Source organism: Camellia sinensis, chromosome 11 (genome assembly GCF_055761805.1).
Source record: "Camellia sinensis isolate YWXY chromosome 11, ASM5576180v1, whole genome shotgun sequence".
Classification (NCBI taxonomy): Eukaryota; Viridiplantae; Streptophyta; class Magnoliopsida; order Ericales; family Theaceae; genus Camellia; species Camellia sinensis.
Genome location: NC_138971.1, coordinates 70,747,308 through 70,761,391, shown reverse-complemented (window position 1 = coordinate 70,761,391; position 14,084 = coordinate 70,747,308). Strand labels below are relative to the sequence as shown.

At 33.8% G+C, this 14,084-nt stretch overlaps 2 pseudogenes; both read right to left on the bottom strand.

The window, feature by feature from the left end:
• Window positions 1-451: 451 nt before the first annotated feature.
• LOC145802393 (secreted RxLR effector protein 161 pseudogene) lies at window positions 452-1,111 on the bottom strand (annotated as a pseudogene).
• A 2,642-nt stretch (window positions 1,112-3,753) lies between these two features.
• Window positions 3,754-12,108, bottom strand: LOC145802392 (pentatricopeptide repeat-containing protein At5g66520 pseudogene; annotated as a pseudogene).
• Window positions 12,109-14,084: the final 1,976 nt, after the last annotated feature.

Genomic DNA, 14,084 nt, shown 5'->3' with positions numbered 1-14,084 from the left:
GAGAAGCGGTCAACATTCTCTCACTTGGTCCACACTTCTAATCTAATGTCTCATCTTAAACTTCATTGATAATTAGTATTTAAGTAATAAACACATGAATCATGGCAATAGGTCCTCTAATGACGAGTACTACCTTCCATGTATTACAATGCATTATTTCTTAAATGTTATAATTTATGTGACAACAATTTCTTAATGAATGACCCCTACGTTCATTCTTGATCCAACATAGATGAATTTTTTTCTCAAATTTAAGGTGCACATAAAACAGAGAAAAACATCACATTAAGTAAGAGCTTAATGAGAAAACATAGTTCGTACAATGAAGGAACTACATAATGGATTTAAGTCCCATTGACATTACATGATCCTTGAATTTAGATGGTGGCATGCCCTTAGTCAAAGGATCAGCAATCATCAATTCAGTACTGATGTGTTCAATGAACACTTTTCATTCCTTAACACGTTCCCTTATGGCTAAGTACTTAATGTCGATATGCTTACTTCGACTACCACTTTTGTTATTCTTACTCATAAAAACAGTAGCTGAATTGTCACAAAATATCCTCAATGGCCTATGAATAGAATCTAAGATTTTAAGCCTCGAAATGAAACTCCTAATCCATACACCATTCGATGTAGCCTCAAAACAAGCCACGAACTCAGCTTCCATAGTGGAAGTAGCAGTCAAGGACTGTTTGGCACTCCTCCATGAAATAGCTCCACCAGCCATCATAAAGATGTAACCTGATGTTGATTTACGTGAATCCATACAACTGGCAAAGTCTGAATCAGAATAACCAACTACTTCCAAACTGTCAGTCCGTCTGTAGGTAAGCATGTAGTCCTTGGTGCCTTGAAGGTACCGCATCATTTTCTTTGCAGCTCTCCAGTGGTCTAAACCTGGATTACTCTGATATCGTCCCATCATACCCATAGCATAAGCTATGTCAGGTCTGGTGCAAACCTGAGCATACATTAGACTTCCAACAGCTGAGGCATATGGGATGTTTTTCATTTGTTCCCTTTCCAAGTCATTCTTTGGGCGTTGGTTCCAATTGAATCTATCACCCTTCACAATGGGAGCTACACTAGGTGCACAATCCTTCATTCGATATCTCTCTAAGACTTTATTAATATAGGTTTCCCGAGACAGACCTAAGATGCATTTGCATCTGTCTCTATGGATCTGAATGCCATGACATAAGATGCCTCACCCATATCTTTCATATCAAAATTCTTAGAGAGGAATTGTTTCACCTCATGTAGTAACCCCTTATCATTAGTTGCAAGTAGAATATCATCCACATATAAAACAAAAAAACATATCTTACTCCCACTGACCTTCTGGTATATACACTGATCCAAGATGTTTTCAACAAATCCAAATGAAGAAATAACACCATGGAACTTGTAATACCACTGGCGGGACGCTTGTTTAAAACCATAAATAGATTTATTGAGTTTGCAAACCAAGTGCTCATCATCACTAGAGGGGGAATCCTTCCAGTTGTTTCATGTAAACCTCCTCCTTTAAATCACCATTTAGAAAAGCCGTTTTCACATCCATTTGGTGCAATTACATGTCAAAATGTGCTACCAATGCCAAAACAATCCTTAAGGAATCTTTCTTAGATATAGAAGAGAATGTCTCCTTGTAGTCGATTCCTTCCTTTTGAGTGAATCCCTTAGCAACAAGTCTAGCTTTGTATCTCTCAATGTTGCCCAACGAGTCCCTTTTGGTCTTAAAGACCCATTTATTTCCAATAGCTTTGGCTCCATTAGGTAACTCTATAAGGCTCCAGACATTGTTGTCCCTCATAGAATTCATTTCCTCTATCATGGCATTGTACCAATATTCGGACTCTTTGCAATTAATGGCTTGTGAAAAAAATTCGGGACAATCTTGAGTTTCTATATCATAGTCAGTTTCTTGTAGATACACTTCATAGTCACTAGGAATAGTCGACTTCCTTGTTCTAGTAGATCTTTTTAATGTTGCACCAATATCTTCTTGGGGAGGATGTGGTTCAACTAGTTGTTCAGAAATAGGTAATTCTTGAACTTCCTGATCTACTTGAATGATGTCAGCCGCTTGTGGAACTTCAATGATTGGTTGTTCAACACCAATTTGTACTGAAGGGGTGATATGAACAACAATCAATCTATTACTTGAAGTGGAAGGTTGATTACTTGAATGATCATTTTCAGAAATTGTGTTCCTTGAATGATCCCTCCCACTAATCAAGTCATTCTCAAGAAATTTGGCATTCATTGATTCCACAATCCTAGTGGTAAGAGATGAACAATAAAATCTGTAACCCTTGGACCATTCAGCATATCCAATGAAATAACCACTAATGGTCCTCGGATCCAATTTCTTCTCTTGTGGATTATAAATCCTCACTTCAGACGGGCATCCCCAAACACGTGCATGCCTTAAACTCGGTCTCCAACCTTTAAATAACTCAAATGGTGTTTTAGGAACTGCTTTGGTTGGAACCCGGTTTAAGATGTACATGGCCGTCTTAAGTGCCTCAGTCCACAAGTTTTTAGTAAGATTGGAGCTATTCTGCATGCTCCGCACCATGTCCAATAATGTTCGGTTTCTTCTTTCAGCTACACCATTTTGGTCCGGTGAACCAAGCATGGTGTATTGGGGAACAAACCCATTTTCCTGAAGAAACCTCGCAAAAGGACCATGTGCTTGTCCATCTTCTGTATATCTACCATACTATTCTCCACCTTGGTCGGACCTCACGATCTTAATTTGCTTACCGCATTGTTTCTCCACTTCAGCCTTGAAAACTTTAAAGGCATCTAATGCTTCATTCTTATTATGAAGCAAGTAGAGATACATGTATTGTGAATAGTCATCAATGAATGAAATGAAGTATTTCTGACCATGTGAGTCCATGTCTGGACTACAAATTTCTGTATGTATGATTTCCAATATGTGAGAACTCCTTGTGTCAGCTTTCGTAGACTTGTTGGTCAGCTTTCCCTTTATGCAGTCCGCACAAGTTTCAAAACCAGTAAAGTCAAGAGTACTAAGTACCCCATCACTTACTAATCTTTTAATACGCTCAATGGAGATATGACCTAATCTTTGGTGCCATAATGTAATGGAATTCTTATTTACAACACATCTTTTTATACCGGTGTGAACATGCATAGCATTATGAGTGGCATCATTTTGCAAATTAAAACAGAAAAGACCATCACACAATGTACCAACTCCAACAATTTCAGATTTATAAATTAAACTGAAAGATGTATCTGAAAACTTAAAAGAGTATCCCAATGGTACAAGTTTAGAAACTAAAATTAAATTCCTAAAAAAACTAAGAATATAGAAAGTCTTTTCTAGAATTAATTCAAAACCACTACTTAAAACCAAATTGCATGTTCCTGTAGCATCCACATGTGAACGCATCTTGTTTCTCGAATAGATGCCTTGTTCACTTCCCACCGGCTTCCTTAGGTTTTGCATACCCTGCAGGGAACTTGAAATATGGATTGTAGAACCAGAATCAATCCACCAGGTATTGCAAACAATATCAACCATATTGGATTCATAACAAACTAAATAGAGTTGATTACCTTTCTTCTCAAGCCATTTCTGGAATTTGGGACAATCCTTCTTAACATGTCCCTTCTTTTCACAGAAGAAACACACCGGATTTTCTTTATGTCAGCTTGTGGAGCCAACTTCTCTTTTCCTTTCGTATTGGCCTTAGTTTTATTCTTTCCCTACGTAGCCAGCATTGCACGCTCTCCCGTCTCCATAATCAATCCCCCTTCCTCTTGAACATACATGGTCATTAGTTCATTAATAGACCATTTATCCTTATGTGTGTTGTAGGAGATTTTGAAAGGACTGTATTGAGGTGGGAGAGTATTCAAAATATAGTGCACGAGAAAAGAATCTGAAATATCAACCTCCAGTTTCTTAAGTTGGGCTGCAGTGTCCCTCATCTGCATGATGTGCTCACGCACACCCCTCACAGTGTCGAGCCTTGTGGAACAAAACTTCATAATTAGGGTGTTATCAAGCGCCTTATCTGAAGTGACGAATTGTTCATCAATGGCCTTGAGTAAATCACGGACTTTGGTATGCTGATCGACTGAACTACGAATACCAACAAAGATTTTGGTTTTTATGAACATAACACTGAGTCGATTGGATCGCTCCCAATGTTCATAAAGAGCAATATCAGCTTCAGTGCTTATATTGGTAACTGCAGGTGGTTAATCTTTCCTTATAGCATAATCAATGTCCATCCACCCTAAATGAAGTAAAACCCTCTCTTTCCACATTTTAAAGTTGTCACCCTTAAGTTTGGGAATTTCACAATCGACATCAGAAACTTTAACAGGTTGGCTAGCTGCATAAATTTAAATATACATGCTTACATTAAAATAAGGCATAAATGAAGTTCATGATCTACCAATGTGAATCATGCAAAAATTGAATCTAATGACATAAAATTGCCTGTGGACTAATTTTTTTTTTATTTATTTCAAGTATATTCAATTATTCTTTATGATATATAGTATCACAAATTGAACTTTATGATAAAACTATCAAATTATTTACTGAATTCATAATTCCTGTGGGTAATTTAGGAATAACTTGATATTTTATCCTAATTAATAGTAATAAAAATTCTTGTGGGACAAAATTTATTATATTAATTACAATTAATGTCTAATATTCTTTATGTGATCCAAATCAATCAATATATAATTTTATTAATTAAAGATGCTGTGGTTATTCTCTAATTAATTAAAATTATGTGGATCACTCCAGCCATTATCGAATGAAACAAGCAAGAGCGAAAGAACAGAAAGGAACAAAAACAAAAAGAACAACAGTCCAGCCATTGGGAGAGATAAGCAGAGCATCACAAAAACACCAAGGCAGAGAATAAAATTTGCTCTGATAACAAATGTTAATAAAATTATACGATTTTGTAATGCGGAATAAATACTTGAAGGAATCGCAATAAAAGAAGAAACTGTATTGCTCAAGAAAAGGACCTCCAGCTATTGGTGCTGCTCACGTTAGGAGACATTGGTTTTCTGTCTTCCAAACTCTGCTCACTCTGATTTGATGGTGTAAGACTGAAGAGAACTGAGTAAGTGAGCTTGGGGACCAAAATCAAGTATTTATAGCCAAGCTTCTATCAAGCTTTCGGTGGCTCGATGTCGCCACTGCTTCAGATTATCATGGGCACGTTCTAACTGCTCCATGAACGTGATGAAGATGCATAGAAGTTGTGGACCATTATAAAAACAAATTTCCTGAAATTAAGGGAAGCTTGACACCCATTCTCATGAACGGTTTCCGTGAGAAGCGGTCAACATTGTCCCCTGTAATTTGCAAAATTACAAATACGTCCTTGTCAGAATTTTTTATTTAACAGAATTAATTGAAAAAGTGAAATTTCTAATTGTTCACTTATACAATAATAAAATTATTTGAATTATTAATTGAAATAAAATTTTAACATTATTAAAAACTGTTAATTAACTTGATGATTTATGAATAAAAGGACCTATTTGTTATGAAATTAGAAACCTTAGGGGGCATAATGTAATTTCTAGAACTACAGGGCTAATTTGTAATTTAAGTAAATCTCAGGGATGTGTTTGCAATTTACCCTAAATAAATCATTTATTAGTAATGCTTTATTAAGCCGAAACAAAGGCGGATAAAGAAACTTAAAATTCGAGGTGTTGACACCCCAAAATCAGCAAATGACATTGGATTAGCACGAAACTTGGCACACAAAACCACCTAGGCACGAGAGACTTGTGGGAGAAGACATGACTTGAATCAGGTTCCCGGTTTGGGAGTTAGAGACAGATTTCAGTCTAGGCAAACTAGTTACTTAAGAAACTTAGAATTCGAGGTGTTGGCGCCCCAAAATCACCAAACGGCGTCGGATTAGCACAAAAATTAGCACACATGACCGGCTTGGCATGAGAGACTTGTGGGAGAAAACAAGACTTGAATTGGGTTCTCGGTTTGGGAATTAGAGCCGATTTCCAGTATAGACAAACTAGTTTCTTAAGAAAGTTAGAATTCAAGGTGTTGATGTCCCAAAATCACCCAATGACATCGGATTAGCACGAAACTTCGCACACATGCCCACCTAGGCACGAGAGGCTTGTGGGAAAAGACGGGATTCCAATCGGGTTCCCAGTTTGGGAATTAGAGCTGGATTTCTGTCTAGGCAAACTAGTTCCTTAAGAAACTTAGAATTTGAGGTATTGAAGTCCCAAAATCACCAAACAGGGTCAGATTAAAAGAAAACTTGGCACACACAACCGCCTAGGGACAAGAGACTTGTGGGAGAAGACGGGACTCCAATTGGGTTCCCACTTTGGGAGTTAGAGTCAGATTTCGGTGTAGCCAAACTAGTTTCTTAAGAAACTTAGAATTTAAGGTGTTGACGCCCCAAAATCACCAAACAACATCGGATTAGCACGAAACTTGGTACACACGACCGTCTTGGCACAAGAGACTTATGGGAGAAGATGAGACTCGAATCAGGTTCCCAGTTTAGGAGTTAGAGACGGATTTCGGTCTAGGCAAAATTATTTACTTAATTATCTTTGTAATTGTATAGTTGTTAAATTTTAATGTTTTTTTTTAATTAACATATTAACACATAATTATATTGTCATTAATTAATTTTTTTTTTTGTTTTCAGATATTTCTCAAATAGGAGTTTGCTTCTTGTGGAATGCATGCTTGTGAAGAATGCGACTAATTTTTGTTTGTTACCCACGTAGAATGATGAGAAAAACTTTTGTTTCTGGTTTATGTTATTTTGAATTGTGAACAACATTATATATTCAAACATTATATATGTATTATGAAACATTATATAGTGTGGTAAGTTTGTTGATGTGTAGTTATGAATGTAAGAATATTTTTATTATGGAGAAATTGTTATTTCTATCAGGAATTTTTATATTATTATGAAATTATTGATTTTTTTTTATTTTTTTTCATTTAATACAGGTAATTTTAGTATTTTTAATCATTTTATTATAGTGTTTCTTTTTTCTTTTTTTTTTTTTCCTTTTTTCATGCGACGGCACCACACTGTCACAAAAAACATTAGAACTACAATCTATTTTTTTGGCGACACAGGTAATGTCGTCGCAAAAGAAATTGGCGACAAAGGTCATGCTGTCGCAATAAAAAAACATTCAGTGACAACATTTTTTTTGCCGTATCAAATAAAACTTTTAGCGACGGAACAACATTGCTGTCGTAAAAGGTCTAAATTTTTTACATATTATATGCGATAGTAAAATGTCATTGCAAAAGGCCACATTTGCCGTCGCAAAAAAAGGCGACGGCACCATGCCGTTGCTAAAAGTCATTTGCCGTTGCTAAAAGTTTTTTAAAACGGCATTAGGAGTATTAACAACGGCTTTTGGCCATCACAAAAAACTAAAATTTTTGTAGTGTCGTATTGTTTCTTCGTCCCTCTTCTTCCTTTTTTTAGGTGTTTTCGGATCTTGTTATTATAATGGTTGGGAGTGTGCAACAAATATACACTATACCTGTGTAGGTGTGGCCATTGGGGAGTCAACTAGTTGGCTTGAGTTGTGTATGGGTGATTGTAAGAGGGTCATGGCAGAAATAACAACCCCACGGCGGTTTTTTTTTTTTTTTTTTTTTTTTTTTTAGAGCGTTGTTGGTGGCCAACTTATGTGTTTTCTACTAAGCTATTATATTTGGATGTTGATTTTGTGAAACTACGCCTGGTAAAAAAAAAAAAAGAGTTGCCTAATTCATGATTATTAAAAAATTTCTGTTTTCTTATTATTTTTATTTTATTTTAAATCCAGAGTAAAGTTTTGTTGTGACTAGACTATAAAATTTAAAAAATTTATTCTTAAAAGTAATGAATATAGTAAAATAATTTTATCATTTTGTACCTCTTAATTTGAGATTTAAAGTTAAAAATGATGTACAATATGCACCATTAGTTATGTCATTTTTCTTTTTAGAAGGCACATATGATGCACACACCCTTCAAAAAGTATACATCATAGTGTTTTCCCCAAATTAAGTGTTATGACAATTTGAAGTGTAAAATCATACTTAACTACAATGAGTATTTCATTAATCTGGCTATGTGCATTAGTCATACTGACGGGTGGCATACGCAATGCGTGTGCAATTAAGATAACTAATAATAAAAATAAATAATAAAAAAATTAATATCATAATATGTATGTTGCTTAAGTGATAAATATGTTTTTTAATGAAACTCAATAGTTTGGATTTAAAACTTGCTTACGCTGTATATAATAATTTTTTTTATTTTATTTTAGCATATATAAAGTTGTCATATGACATGAGGAGAAGAAAATTTCACTATATCAATTTAGACTTTTACTTAATAATAATATAGATAGATATAGTACTTGGAGCAAATGAACCTCCACATTTTTTTTTTCTTGTACACAATAAGTAATGAGATTTGTTTTTCTCTTGCCGGTATTATATTAATTAAATATATTTTGCATATATATTCATGAAAAAATTAGTGAAACATTTCTATCTAATTTTGAGTAATAAAAGATGTCCAATATGTTTTTTTTATTATTATTAATTAAGGTCCCTCGATAAAATTTCTCTGTAATCATACTAGAGAAATTTTAGAATTTTTCTATGATCATATCAGAATTTTTTTGAGATTTCTTAGTGAAATTAGAGAAATTTCTGTGTGTCGGGACAAAATTTTTCTATGTCGAATTTTTTTTTATGAAAATGTTGAGCGACTCTAATTATTATAAAAATATTATGTCTTTTATCATATAAAATCTTAACATAACCTTAAAAAAATTCCCCAATATTTATATAGATTCATTTCTTAATCTATAATAAAAGTAAAACATCAAAACATTCGTTAAATGTGAATGTGAGGGTTCCAACTGTTGCATTTATTGTAACAATTACTAAAACAATTTTGTGAAATTATCATTCAGGTGTAGCTTTTAAAAATTATTACATATTAATGAATTTTTTTTTTCATTATAATTATTAATATTTATATTGTTTATCACTTATTTGCAAATATTTTTTTTTTCTTCTGACAATGAATACTTTAGAAGAATATATTGAATACTATTTTTTTAGTATGTTGCATATAATGTTGCTCTATTTATTGAAAATTAATTAATTTCCATTAATTACAATATAATTAATTAAAAATGTGTTACATATAATTATATGACATTAATTACTCCTCAACAAATTATGTTCCTATTTAATAAAATGCACAGTGTAATTTTTTTCTCCATTTTTCTTCACAATTGTAACCTGTTATTTTTTAATAAGAATTTATATTTGTTTTAGATATTTTTTTTAATACAAAAATTATATTTTTTAGATTTTTTATAAAAATAATTTAACAATTCCATCATTGACCATAGTGTATGAGAGAAGTTGAAAATGGTATGGTAATAAGTATGAGAAAAGTCAAAAGGGCTTTTGGATTGGGAGAAGTCAATAAATGCGAAGGTTTTTTTTTTTTTTTAAATCAAAAAATTTAGAAAATTAAGATCGAGATATTGGAGCTCCCACCAGATTTGTGAGTTAAAAACTCATTTTCTTTATATAATATATAGATTACCATATCCTGCTTGCATGAAACCATTAGAACGAGGGCGCAATAATCAAATAATGGTGAAGTAAAGAATCAACAAAATTATCAAAGATTGATTTTGGCCGCATAGGTCCAACCAGAAAATTATAATAAATAAATCATTTATAAGTAATGCTTTATTAAGCCGAAACAAAGGCGGATAAAGAAAAAATGAAGGGTCATACATGATAATTACCCATATCAACAATATTGCAAACTATATTGCGTGCCATCCCTCTGTATGCGTTCTGGTCGCTCATCCATCCTCATCATACAATTCTTGTGAATCATTTATGCGATATTTGGTTATGAGTTGAAATAGAATGGAATGATTATTCCTTAAGCTCTTATATAAAATGATCATTCCTTCGAAATTGTAAATGATAATTCCAATTTGTAACGTATTTTGTCATCATTTTTTTTGGTCAACCAAACGTGACAATGAACATTTTGGCGGAATGATCATTCCATTATGTTTTATTGCTGTGAACCAAAGGGTCACATTATCGTCATGAAAGCATCAAGATAACTTTGGTACTAGTAAGTTGGGAATTGATAATTGTAATGACATTGCATTTGGAGTTTTTTTTTTTTTTTTTGGTTAATCATTGCATTAGAAGTTAATTATAACAAATGAAATTAACCTTTTCAATGAAATTTATTAAGTTTGAATCTCCTACATTTCTTTTTCTTTTTATGATACAATCTTTATTCTTCCATTCAATGCGGGGATGCTTTAAACAAGATGCAATATGAAGCAAAAGGAGAGAAATTACCAATAATCCTTACAAGAACATGATCCTTCTGCAAAGTGGTGGAATCGGTTTGAATCCCGGATAACAAGATCACGGTCATAAATCATTGAGAGAAGCTTGAATGCAGAATGGCAATCGCTGCACATGCGAAGATTCTTAATTACTCGGATAGTTGTTCCTGGTTTTGTATTGATGAAGCCAAAGGCAACTGCGAGTTTCTCACTGTGATGACCCAATGAAGCTTGCTTCACTTCTTCTTTGTCAATATCCAGCAAAACTTGCCTAGTGTCTGGTTCATACCCTGCTAGCTTTAATTTTTCCCCCATCTCCTCTACCATGTCATAGATTTCTTTCTTTCTGTAATGGTTTGTATCGCCAACAATAAACTCATGAACAATCCCAGCAACTTCAATCGAGCTGCAACCTGGTGGTTTCTTTATTCTTTTGTCCAACATGGTTTTCCTTAGCTTATGAACTCGATCCCACTTGTCAGCCATTGCATACATGTTTGATAACAGAACATAGCTCGCGTGGTCATATGGGGCAATTTCAATGAGTTGAAGACCTGCTTTTTCACCCATCTTGAAGTTCCTGTGGATTTTACAAGCACCCAATAAGGCCTTCCACATAATTGCATCAGGTTTCATAGGCATAAATTCCATGATCTCCTCCAGCTTATCAAACAAGCCGGCACGACCCAACAGATCAACCACACAACCATAATGTGCAATGTCCGGTTCAATCCCATAAACAATTTTCATCTTATTGAAATACGCTAAACCATCCTCCACCAAGCCCCCATGGCTGCATGCGTTTAAAATGCAAGAGAAGGTTATGGCATTGGGTTGAATGTGAGAGTGCTCCAACTGTGAAAAAAGATTAATTGCTTCCAAGCTTCGGCTATTCGCAGCTAGCCCCCCAATCATGGCATTCCACGTGTCCAAACTCTTCCTTTTGGTTTCATTGAATGCCTCGGTTGCTCCGTCCATGAAACCACACTTGGAGTACATGTTGACAAGCGCGGATCCAAGGTTCTCATCAAGCTCAATTTCATGCTTCCTAATATAAGCATGAACCCATTTTCCTTGGGCAAGAGCACCCAAATGGGCAATAGCGGTTAAAACACTCACCAATGTCACTCTGTCCGGTCGTTCTCCTTCCTCTTGCATCCGCCTAAACATCTCAATAGCTTCCACGAACTCACCCACTTGAACATAATAACCAATCATGGTATTCCAAGACACAACATCCCTATACGGCATTGAATCAAACACTTGGTGTAGTGATTCACTATCTCCATTATCAGAGTACCCTTCAAGCATACTATTCCATGTCACAACGTCCAGTTCAGGACTTGCATCAAACAGCTTCCGGGCATCAAGCATTGACCCAGAAACTGCATAGACATGAATCAGCTTGTTCCGAACAAAGGGACTATTTTCAAGCCCACGCTTAATGACCTGACAATGAAATTGCTTCACAGCCTCAGTCAATGACAAGTTGGTGCATGCTTTGAGGACTAGCGTGAAGGTATAGTGGTCAGGCTCAATTGATTTGCATAACATTTGGTCATACAATGAAATGACTTTATGGGCATTTTTGTCTTTCAAGTTTCCTCTAATGAGAGTGTTCCAAGCAAAAGTGCAAGGTTCTTCCATGGAGTTAACCACCATTTCGGCGTATCGAAGGCTTCCATTGTTTGAACTGGCATAGAATTCGGCTAGGCGGCTGGCTGAGAAAGTGTGGCAGATTTGAGAGGTTTTGATCATGAGAGCATGGACTTGTTTGGCTTCATGGAGGTGGTTACAGAGATGTAAGAGAGAGAGGTTTAGGGTTGGAAGTGTTTGTTTTGAAGGGTTTGTTATGGGTGGTGGGTGGTGAGAAGTTGGTATTGTTAGAGTCATTTGAGCATTTCTGTCAAAAAGGGTGAGGACTGAAACTCCCTTTCAGAGAGCTTGTTTCAATAAATAAAATTTCTCCTACGATTTGAGATCCCTAAAGTGGGACTAGTTTCTTTTCCTCTTGGAATTGAGAGTGCAGCTCTGATAATTTGAATTATTTATATTACAAAATTTATTGTCTAAATTATTATAAAAAAAAAAATGAAAATGATCGGACATTTATAGTTAGATAACAATATCATATTTGTTAAGCATGATTTTAATAATACATTTATTTATTTTTTTTTAAAAAAAAAAAATTAGGACTGACTATGTAGTTACAAATGTTCAATTAAATTGATTTTTCTCATAAATACTCTACTCGATAAATCTTATAATATTAACAGTACAAACCATTGAAATAGATCTAAAATTGGTCCACACGAAATGGAATAGCAGGTTGCTGTGCTATGGGCACACTCGCACCCGTATCTGTTAATTCAAATTTTTGTGTTCATAGAAGTCAATTATAAAGTAAATATTTGATTGAATTACAAGTGCATTCATGTTTTATGTGTGATGGTCTTTATCTCACACAATCAAAGTAGAACTATAAGAAAGTGATTAGTATTTTAATATTGTAAAGTACATATAGGAAAAAATATATATACGAAGTGTTTTTTGTGTGATTAAAATTTATTATGAGTATGATGTGGATTGCACTATTTTTTGTGTTTTATCTATCTATCTATCTATACTATACTATTATAAAGTAAATACCTCTTACGGTGTCCTGAATTTTTGTTTCTTATACTGTCACGTGTTCATTTTTTTTATTTAAAATTTAAAAAAAAAGCAGATAGATGAGTGGTGGAGACTTGAACCTTAAACTTATATCAAATGAATAAGACTCTTACCACTTGACTAGCACGTAACATATAGTAAATTTTTTATTTTATTTTTATTTATTTGAATGGCACGTGTGCCAACCACTAGTTTATATAAACCTAACATTTGTTGCTAGTTTTTTAATCAAATATCATCACATATAAAATTTACTTTACAAATTATTTTTTTAATTGAGAATCTGAATTTAAATTTGAATTTGAATATATAGAACTGCTTGTTTGGAATTCAACTCATTTTCTTGAAAAGTTGATATAATTGGACCAAACATTACTGCCACAAGAACTCTTGAACAAAACATATTTTTCAGTCAGTACTAGTACATCCACGTCGGCAAACGTAATTGTAAGAGCATCTTTATCAGATTATCTAATTTTTATCTTAAAACTTCATTAAAAAAATTATTTCTTATTTTAAAAATCACTTTTTCATCTACTTCTCTTAGCAGACTCCCTATTTTATTAACAAATTCCTTATTTTTTTTCTTTATTTTATTAAAATATAATTTTTAATTATAAATTTTTTAAAAAATAAAAATCATAAATGTGTACTGCAGTCACTAAACAAAGCAAAGCAAAGTAAAAAAAAAAAAATTATAAAGGAGTTACAGTGACTCCCTACAAATAGGGAGCCACTGTAACAAAAGTTAATTTAGGGAATTGTTTAGGAGAGCTACTGGAAGTGTATAAAAGGATTTCAATCCCTTAAAATAGGTAAGGGATGGGTTTAAGGGGAGAGTTGGGGTTGCTCTAAAATTGTTTGCATTACCACGAAAACTAGGGTCATTTGAGAAGACAGAAAAAATAGTAAAAAATTAAAAAAGTTATCACAAAACTTTAACTCATTCTTTCTAATTTTTAGTA